This window comes from Lathyrus oleraceus, chromosome 3 (assembly GCF_024323335.1).
Source record: "Lathyrus oleraceus cultivar Zhongwan6 chromosome 3, CAAS_Psat_ZW6_1.0, whole genome shotgun sequence".
In the NCBI taxonomy this organism is placed as follows: domain Eukaryota; kingdom Viridiplantae; phylum Streptophyta; class Magnoliopsida; order Fabales; family Fabaceae; genus Lathyrus; species Lathyrus oleraceus.
In genome coordinates, this window is record NC_066581.1 from 8082852 (window position 1) to 8093339 (window position 10488).

Here is a 10488-nt window from a genome sequence, read left to right on the forward strand (position 1 = left end):
AGACTTGATAGTTGTTTGATAAGGATCACACTAAAGTCAATGAGTAAAGGTGGATACGATAAGCAACGAGTCAAACGTCTCGCACCTAAAGATATCCATAATGAGTGTAGGAAAGCTCCAGTCTCATTTCTTCTTTACTATTTAAGGCTCATGGCATGTAATTCTCGTCTTAACTTTAAAGTGGAAAGAGAAGAATCTTTGTAGTTGTTTCTTGTGTTGATGAAGACCTTATCAATCGTTCGATTCGAATTGCACTAAAGTCTATGAATAGAGGTGAATACGATAAGCGTTGGATCATACGTCCCATACCCAAAGACATTCAGAATAGGGGTAGGAATACTATAGTACCACTCCTTCTCTATTGCTTAAGGCTCGTATCGTACAACTTGTTCATGATTGATAAGTTGTTGATGTAGTCCTTGCTTGTTGTATTGCTTTGTGAAGAGAGACTTGTCAATCGTATGATTAGAATTGTGCTAAAGTCTATGAATAAAGGTGAATACGATGAGTGATGGGTCATACGTCCCATACCCAAAGATATTCAGAATGGGGGTAGGAATACTCCAGTTCCACTCCTTCTCCATTGCTTAAGGCTCATGCCACACGATTCTAACTTTGATTTAACAAGTTTTTGTGGTTTCCACCTTTGATGTGCTTGAATAATCCGCTGCTTGGTATGACTGAGGATGCCTTGATTGATGATCTTGACTTCAGGCCTTGAGCCCCACACCTTAGAAGAAAAGTCTCATTAAGTGATCAAGGGTCTTTCGGTCACTCAATTTAGACTGTGGGATTATACAAGTTCAAAGGATTTAATCAATCAAAATTTCTTTTGATCAATTTAATCATCGGTTTTATTTTGGTTCTATGGAATTAGGTTAATTCTATTCTAGAAATTAGTAACTGTTAGAAACTATCCTAAGGGATCATGCATTGATTGATTAAAATTGATTGAAAATTCTAAGTTAGAGGTCCTAAGGGAGCATGTACATATTGGTCAAAATGTTGGTTAAAAACCCTATGTATAAGTCCTAAGGGAATCTACAATTGTTAGGAAATGATTAAAGTTCTATGTCAAATTCTAGTTCTAATGGGATCATGTCATTCTATCACTAAAATAACAAAATAAGCCCATAAGGGCAAATTGGTCATTTACAAAATATGTTCAAATATCACAAATCAAGTTCTAACCATGGCCTAAAGTTGAGTAAATCCTAAATATTTTTCTTAACCTAATGTTGAAAATGGTATTATTCTAAATTCAATCACAAGTCTAATTATCCCTAATTAAAATCTAATTAAAGTCCTAATTAAAATCTTAATTAAATCTTTATGAAAAATCCTAATGAAAATCCTAATATTCTAAAGTCAAGATTTAATTCCTAATTATCAATTATCAACCTAATTAATCTAATATTGTCCTAATATCAATCTAATATTAAAATGCAAAACAAATAAAAATAAAAAGAATGAAATTGGCAGGGAGGTGTGAATTGAAACTGGAGGTGTAAAATTGGATTTACCTAATGGGCTGCAGATGAGCCCAAATCAGGTTTTTTGTCACAGGATGCTTGTTCCAAAAATAAAGGGGGGTGTAAACAGTTGTAACACCTCAAAATTTGCCCTCCTCTTCTTGGGACTAATTTAGCATATTGCATTTCATGTTTTAGGACATTAGGAATTTGCATATTGCATTTCATGTGGAAACAATAGAGAAGTCATCCTCCAAAGTCTTTTCAGAGATGGAGAAGGTGCATGCTTCAGGCCTGAGGGTTTCATGGATTGATTGTCAACCATCTAAGGGTTTGTGTTTCAGTTAGGGCTTCTTGATTCCTCAAAGAGGTTGAGTATTATCTTGTTGGCAAGGATATGTCACCATTATCATGGTTATGTCATCATCCAGGGTTTCATTGTGCTTGCTCCAGTTCCTTGGGATTAGGGTTTTGACTCCTGGTCAACTCTAATCAATACTGACTTTCTTCCAGCCAGGGCTTTTCAAGGAGAAGAGGTATTCTATTAAGATGAAGATCACATGAGTATTATGTTGAGCTTACAAGAGCTAGGGGTTCATTTCTGAGCTATTTCCTCAAGTGGTGGAGGCTTAAGCTGATCAGAGCATGTCTAGGTCATCGGAGGACCTATACAGTCAACTGTGCAAGAGCTGAGGGCTTTGAGGTGGAGAAATGACTTTCAACACTTCATTCATGTTCAAAATAGTTCCATTTGTCATTATAAACATATATCTTGAAGAATTTGAAGTCAGGACAAAAGTTTCCAAAAATGGAAAGTGACCTGTAATTGAAAGTTTCCAAAAATGGCAAGTTTTTAGACCATATTCAACTTGACTTTCCAACATCAAATAAGCTTCAAATGGATTTTTGGTGAACATGAAAGTTGAAGATCTTTCTCTCCTCTTTTCAAAAAGTCCAAGATCATGAGCATCTGATGAATGGTTGAGGAGTTATGGCCAGATGATTGCACAATATGCATGGAACTTCAAAATGGCATAACTTTTGATCCAAAACTCCAAATTGGTCCACTCTTTTTGCAAAATGCTTCTCATGACCTATATTTTCCAAATCAAGTATTGCATTGCATGAAAAAAGTTCATATGACCATGTGTCCATTCATGTGCATTTTGGAGGGAAAAGTGATAATTCAAAATTGGTTCATCATGTATGCCAAATACCATTCAAAATTTGTCCATTGGCTGATTTTAGGTGAATGTGAAGCATTGCATGCTACTGTTCACGTGTAAAATTCTCCATGCACCACACATTTGCATTTTTGGTCATACACCTCATATTTCATTAATTTTTCATTAGCCATGCTTAAACTTAATTACAACATGATTAAGGAGGAGTATATAAGGCTAATCATAACAGAATTGGATCAGTTTTCACATTCTAGATCTAGAAATTGGTTTTCCCTCCAAAAATTCTCTCAATTGAAACTTGAATTTTCTTCACATAACTCATTAATATTATTGCATATTCTGGTTTATCTTGTGTGATTGATGAAGAATCAAGGCTTGGATTGAAGAAATTGATCAAGATTCGTGCACCTTCAACACATGAACATGAACATGGAAGTTTGAATTTCAGCTAGATCCAGATCAATTCAAGTGTCAATTCATATCCAAAGCTTCATAACAAGAGTGGAGAAGGAGATCTGGAGCTGGAGAAGGCTTAACCATAAGGATTTGGTCACTGCAAGTTCAGGTTGGTGAAAATTCGAACCTCTTATTTCTCCAATTCATGTACATGATCTTATAGATCTTTCATCACTGAGAATTCTGATATAAATATTGTTGAATTTGGATGAGAGATGAGTGAGATATAGTGATTTAAAGTTTAGATCTATGAACTTCTTTGCTTCGATTCAGAAAATCCATGGAGATTTAGGCTTAGCTAATAGCATATTTGAAATGTACATGAGAAGATCTTTCCAGTGATATAAAGTTTGGTGAATTCTGGTAATTGGCACGGTGGCGCTCCGCCTGGCTGGCCGGAGAAGATGGCTGTTTCAGCCATCCGCCACCGTCTGTATTTTTTGGCTAGGGCAAGCTCAAAACGACGTTGTTTTGGCCAAGCGCGCCTTCAACCAAGAGTGCCTCAGTTCGATTCCATGCCATGTGGTTTCTGAATTAATTATTGAGCGTTTGCTTTACCTAAGGTGCAAGGGCTCGATTCCTGGCCATGACAATTTGGGAATTAATATTTGAGCGCTCTTGTGGACCTTCCAAGCGCTGGTTCGAATCCTGGCGAATGTTGTTTTAGCAATTATTTTGTTGAGCGCTCATTTTAAGCTCAAGCGCCTGGGTTCAACTCCCATGGATTGCATTCTGATTTTCATGTTCATTCCATTTTTCATATTATTTTTCTATTATTTCATATTATTTTCATCAACTTTCAAAAATCACTAAAAATAGGAAACAAATCCAATTTAATTCAAATTTTTTTCCATGTGTTTGTTTCAATGTCTACTATTTTGTGACGTTAATTTCCTGATTTGATTGTGGCTGGATTTTTAAATGTGTTTATGTGATTGAACATGATGCAAATGTGACATGTTGTGCCAATTGTTTTGTGAAATGCTCATATTTGATCCGATTGCTTTGAAATTTGACATGCTTGTTATTAACATGTGACTGGATTTTTGAGATTTGGTTTGGCATTTTTAGCATTTGTTATCACTGTTTTGGATACATGGACACTTGGTGTGACAATTTGTGTCACAATTTGGATGATGCTTTTGTGCATTTTCATTTACATGTCATATTAGCTCTTCTGGATTTCATTTTTGGTGTGAGGCTTGTGTTTAACATGTTGAATTCACATAAAAAATTTCATGATAATTGGATTCATTTCTATTTTAATGTGGATTTTCTATGTTTGATGTCCAAATGTGATCACATTGTGTGCTTTTGCCTTAGCTTGATTAATTGTTGGCTTTGCCTTATGATTTGGCTTTGGTCCTTTTGTGGCCTTCTTCTTGTTAGATTAAATGTACTTCATGTGGAATATCAACTTCTGTTTTGACTATTTGCTTTGCCTTTGACCCTAGTCTTGGTACTAGTGGTTTGTACTCACCTTTTGAGCTTTGTATTTCAGGTTCAAGCACTTAGCTCTAATGGTTGATGTGATCTCATTACTTGAGATGCAAATTGCTTTGAATAACTAACTGTGATTGTGTTGTAGGTCCTTTGATGTGGTGAACTCACTTGAGTGATGGCATTTATGACTTGCTTTGTGTACATATTGGAAAGTTCTGTTGTTGTCTGTTTTGGTTTCTCTGAATACAATATTGACTGGTTAGCTTTTTGTACAGGTACATTAGCCGCTTCTAGCTTGCTTTTGCTTTGCTTTGGAGTGTGGTTAGTACACCATTGAGGTAGTTTAGCCTTCTAACTCCATGTAGTCTGGAAGACCTGTCGCTTTTTTGGCAGGCGTTTGGCTGAAGTCCTCCTTAAGAGGCAATGACTGTGTTTGTTTACTTTTGTGCTAAAGACCTCCTTGTCGAGGCATGTTACTTGTTAAGTACTCCTAAGTGAAGAGGCAATTGACAGATAGAAGGGACTAGTAGCCAGTCCCCGGTTATCCGTTGAGTCGTTCATTATGCTCGCACTACGTGTTGATGCTCTTGAACCTAACCCAAGATCCTTGTATAGAGTCAGTCAAGTGGAATAGGGTCCCTCTTTCTGGACCCCCACGCTTTCATTAATTCAAGCTCACCCAGGCCAGGGTTAAGAGCCATGAGGTGTAATCCTCATTACCTTTCATCTGCTCACCCTGATGGTCAATGTCAGTGGTTAAGAGCTTCATACCCTTCCAGTGTTGGCTTGTTTGTCGAGGTTGATATGACCCCTTGACTAAAGCCCAGCCTTGTATGAGCCGCTTGTTTGCATATAGAGTGTGATGATTGCTTGTGTGTTTGCTTTTCATACCTGTTTATTTACTGTTTGATTGACTTGCTGCCTGTGCGAGTTAGGTTCTATTTAGATACCTCAACCTAGGGCCATTATGGATTGCATGACAACTATTAGGCTCGAGTCAGTCTCCCTTTTAGTTTGTTATTCCCCGATCTCTGGTTAGGAGAAAGTTTCTCCCCTGTTAAGGGGAATTACGTCGCCCTGATCCTCATACCAGATGAGGTACGTAGGTAGGAGATCGTGCGAGATCTCTCCGGGCGCCCTTTTTCTTTTTTACGTGTGTTTTGCTTGACAACTTCTAGTCTCGAGTTCCAGACTCCCTTTTAGTTTGTCAATTGGAGAACCTTTGGTGTTCGCTGGTTAGCGATTGTTTATTTGTTTGGAGTCAGATGTAAGCCCATTGATTGGCATTCAGTTTCCTTGTGCTTGTTTGTTTGGAGTCGGATGTAAGCCCATCGATTGGTATTCCGTGTTTGTTTTGTGGAGTTGGATGTAAGTCCAGCTATTGGCATTCCGTTTCCTTGTTGAGTTTCTTTTGACGTCTCAGCGTCTTTGTGTTGTGTTTCGTTTCGGCGTGCGTTAGCCGAACTACGGTAGCTCTGATTCTCATCCCAGATGAGATACGTAGGCATAGGATGCGATATCCTAGCGAGCCCGTTTCCCATTTCCCCGAACTACGTCGACTCTGATGTTTGTTTCTGACAAACTACGTAGGCCCAGGATGCGATATCCTGCCGAGTCCGCTTCCTCCATCTTCTTTCACCTGTTTTATTATTCTCGTGTGTGTGCATTCTTTGAGCAGTTTATCAGCAACCTTTTCCTATCCTGTTGAGCGCGGATCCCGTCGAGTACGACGGACGTGTGGGGTGCTAAAACCTTCCCCTTGCGTAACCGACTCCCGTACCTTACAATCTCTGGTCGTAAGACCATTCCTTTCCCTTTTTCAGGTTTACTTCAAGCGTTTCCTTTCCCTCCTTTGGGATAAATAACGCACGGTGGCGGCTCTGTCGTTTTTTCCGCCGGTTGTTTTTCGCGTTGCGACAACAACACATGGGTTGCGTCTGAGTCCAACACCAGTTCATTCATTGCCTCGGGGGTGTATTAGAAATGGTAGGGTATGAAATGGAATTCAGTGGGCTTAGGGGATGTTAAGCCCAACAAGAATCAGCAATGGGCAGTGTATGGACTTGTACAAGTCAACAAAGTTTGAAAGGGTAAACGCGCGCCATCATCTCCCTCCACTTAACTACAGATCCTCGATCGTCCGCCATAGACCACCCATCGCCGAAGGTGGTGGCCTACACCTAAATTGCCACCACCATTGGATGCACAAGGTCAAGCTGGACGTGAATATGACAATGGATTTGGGAAACGGTTGTTGGATCGGTCGAATTGAACGAAAATGTGGAAGAACCATAGCTTTCTAAATTCAAATTAAATGGCGCTTGGCACGAATTAGTCTCTACCACTATGGGGCTTGCACTCTCTTCCTTATATACTACACTTTGGTAAGCTTAAAGTAGGAAAACATTACGAAAGAGAAACGACTTACCGGGGAAGGCGTTCGAAAAATTCAACAGGTGAGTTCTTGAACTTGATTCGTCCTCTTCTGTTTTCTCTTTCTTCTTCTTCTTTTTCTTCTGAACTTAGAGATGATGAACTGAGATTGATGTGGTTTAGCTCAAGCAGATTGAAGCTTCAATGTGAAGCTTTAATGGCTTCTAGGAATGAGAGCTCTGAGTAAGGTGAGAGAAGAGAGGTTGTAGTAGTGAGAGTGCATTTTCGAGCAAATGCCAATGGTGGTGGAATGTGAATGAAGAATTTCTTAAATAGAAATGAGGTTTGGGAATTTCGCTAGGTTTAGGATTAGGATATGATTCAGTTAAGGATGGCTTGGAATTAGTTGGTGTTGACTCACTGAGTTAACTGAAAACTCAGTTAGTTAGGAAATGGAAACTTAGTTAGTTGGTGATAGTTAGTTGGTTAGTGAATGATTTTGAAACTTGAAACTGGCTATTGTAGGTTGTGGTTGAATTGCAGTCATGTGGAATTGGGTTGGTAACCTGCTTAGCATGTTGTAGGTTGTCAATTAAGTGGCTTTGGCCTTGCACTTTGATCCTTGACTGGTTGACCAGGTGAGTGTTATTTTTGGCTCATGGATTGATCAATGCTACACATGTTTATTCCCACTGCTTGTACTCATCCTTATTGGTTTTGCTATAGAATTATTATATAGCAGGGAATTCAATGAGCCAATGGTCACTGTCTGCTCTTACCATTCAGTGGCAAATCATGTTCAAATTTGGGTTTAGCTGTAACTGACAGTGGTAGCATTTTGATGCAGGTTTGGAACAGGGTTTTGCTTTGAGGTGTGTACTTCACTGCTATGATGATGCACTACTACTTCAGGTTCACACTTGGATTTGCAATGCATATGGGTGAATCATGTTGAATCCTCCTTCCAGTTCAGCCTGTGGTAAGTTGTTATGTCTGATATTTTATTGAACTACCAAGTAACAACCATGTGTGCTTGAATTGGAAATAAGTTAGCTTGGTAATGATTGGTTATGTTCTGGCTGTACAGGGTGATGCTTGTGAGCTTGCAGGTCATGTCTTGTTTCTATTGCCATGGCTAGTGGTTTTGCTAGCAGGATTTAGGGACCATCTTAAGTGGCAATGGGTTTTGGTGTTGTGGATTGGTACAGGTCAAGAAGGACCATTGCAGCAGGCTGGTTTTGGCTTTGGTCAAAGGACCACTGTAGTAGGTTGGTTGGAAGCTTGGTTAATTATGTAAAGCTCATGTTACTGTCTTGACTGTGCAGAACCAATGTATTGCCAATTGTACCTCACTTCCAAATTCCTGCATCATGGTCTTGCAACCCTGTATGGTTTTGACTTGGTTGTCTGCAGATTTTATGGCCAATGAATTGGATGCTCGACATGGTAACAAGTCTTGCAAATCCACTACCTTGGTGTGGTCTTATTTGGATTATTGCAACATGATGTGGTGCTGCATAGTGTACAGGACATTAATGCTTTGATGGCCATTTCGGTAACAAGTGAGCAGGTTCATAGGCTCATTGGTATATTTATGCAGCATGTTGTTACTCAGGTTTTGGCTCAGCTTATGCTTGATGAGGCTTGGTGCTAATGTCCATTGCAGGGTCCTTTACAAGTCCCTCATGACCTTGTTCAATGGCAACAAAGCAATGTAATGGTGTGATGCAAAATGTTGAATGGCTTACTGGAGCAGCAAGGCCAGAACTATTGCACCATGGATTCTCCAATAGTGAAATCGTGCACTCCCTTGGCTTGTCCTGTTGTCTTTGGCTTGAGCAATGAATGGTGGATCACAAGGGGTAATGTTGTATTGTGTTAGACCTTTTTGGACTTGGATTGGGGAAGACCAAGACCAAGGGTTAGTGAGCCAAAATGTCAAGATAAGCATGGTGTACACAATACCATTTACTTGGAAATGAAGCAATCAAGAGAAAACACAACCAAACATGAAGATTGGGTGAAACATCAAAGCAAAAGGCTAGGTTAAGTTTGGATGATCAAGAGCATGTGAGAGTTGACTTTGGTTAAAGGTGACCAAAAAGTCAACGGTTGACCAAAGTCAACAAATGGTCCAAATTCAATTTTCTTTGTATTTTTTCTTATAAATGGACATTGCAAAGATGATTATGTATGATTTTAGGGTTTAGGGATTTTGGGTTGACTTTGCTCTCAGTTGACCAAAAATCAACTATTGACCAAAGTCAACAATTGGTCAAAATTGTCAAGACTTGTAACTTTTCATGTAAAATCAAATGTGATGGTTTAGAATGGTATGAAATGGATTGACAAATGGTTTGAAATTGGTTTTCCAATTGGTTTATTTTATGACTTGAATGCTTGACTTTGAAAAGAACATGACTTGACTGGTAATATATATTATCATGGTTTATGAACAAAATTATGAATTGAGGGCATATGATTAGGGTTTGAATGAAACATCCATGAATAAATGGGCATGACTTGCAACTAGATTGTGACACAAGAGGTTTGGTTGTTTGGATGACCAAGGCTAAAGATATACCAACGTTCAACTGGACAATAATAGGTCACTGAGACCAAGATGGATTAGACCAAGTACATTGATAATAGGTGAAAATTGGGTGTCATGGATGCAAGCTCAAGCTACCAAGTCCATCAGATCCATTATCTCCTTGATTAGGGTTTTCCTGAGGCTTACCCCTCAAGCAAGCCTTTTGAATCAAGCCATATGCTCTAATCATCAGTCTTTCAGTGTGTGAGCCTGCATTAGGGTTTTTAAGGCCAAGACAAGTCCTGGGGAAGCTCCATGAGACCCCATCATCATCTCTTGAGGAATAAGGGTTATGAAGACCCTAGAGGGTTGCCCGGGATAAATCCTTTTTGAATCCAAGCATCTACCATCATAATTAAGGTTTCACATCCCCTTATGCTTGATGGGGTAATCAGACCATGCTTTTGAAGTTTGATCTCCACACAAACCCTAGCTTCACAAGCCCAAGGTTTTGAATCCATGGTGATCCATTAATGAAGGAGTGATGCATATGAATGGGTTATGAATGTATGCAAGTGATCCCCAGACCAAGTGGTTGGATGAATAATTAGGAAAAGGAGAGGGCAATTTTTGGGGTACAACAATTGCCCCTATTTAATATTCTTGAACCAGAATATAAGAATTGCGAGAGCCTTTCAGGTATTCGAGGTTGTCGTGGCTGGAAAAATGACAAAGTCGCCACCATCCTTTATTCATTCCTAAGGAATAGGGAAATAATGATAAAACCTAATAACTAAGGGTGAGAGACTAGGTTCGGGAGTCCGTTAAGTAAGGGGAAGGTGTTAGGCACCCCTTACCTCCATTGTACTCAATGGGATCCTCCTTTAGTTCTAGGGTTAGTGTGTTTCTAAGGAACACCTTATTTAATATTTATTAATCATTTAATTATTTATTTATTTACAAAATTGTTTTATTATTTTAATAAGGGAAACCCTAAAAATTGTTTTTTTATTATTATACTCGCTAG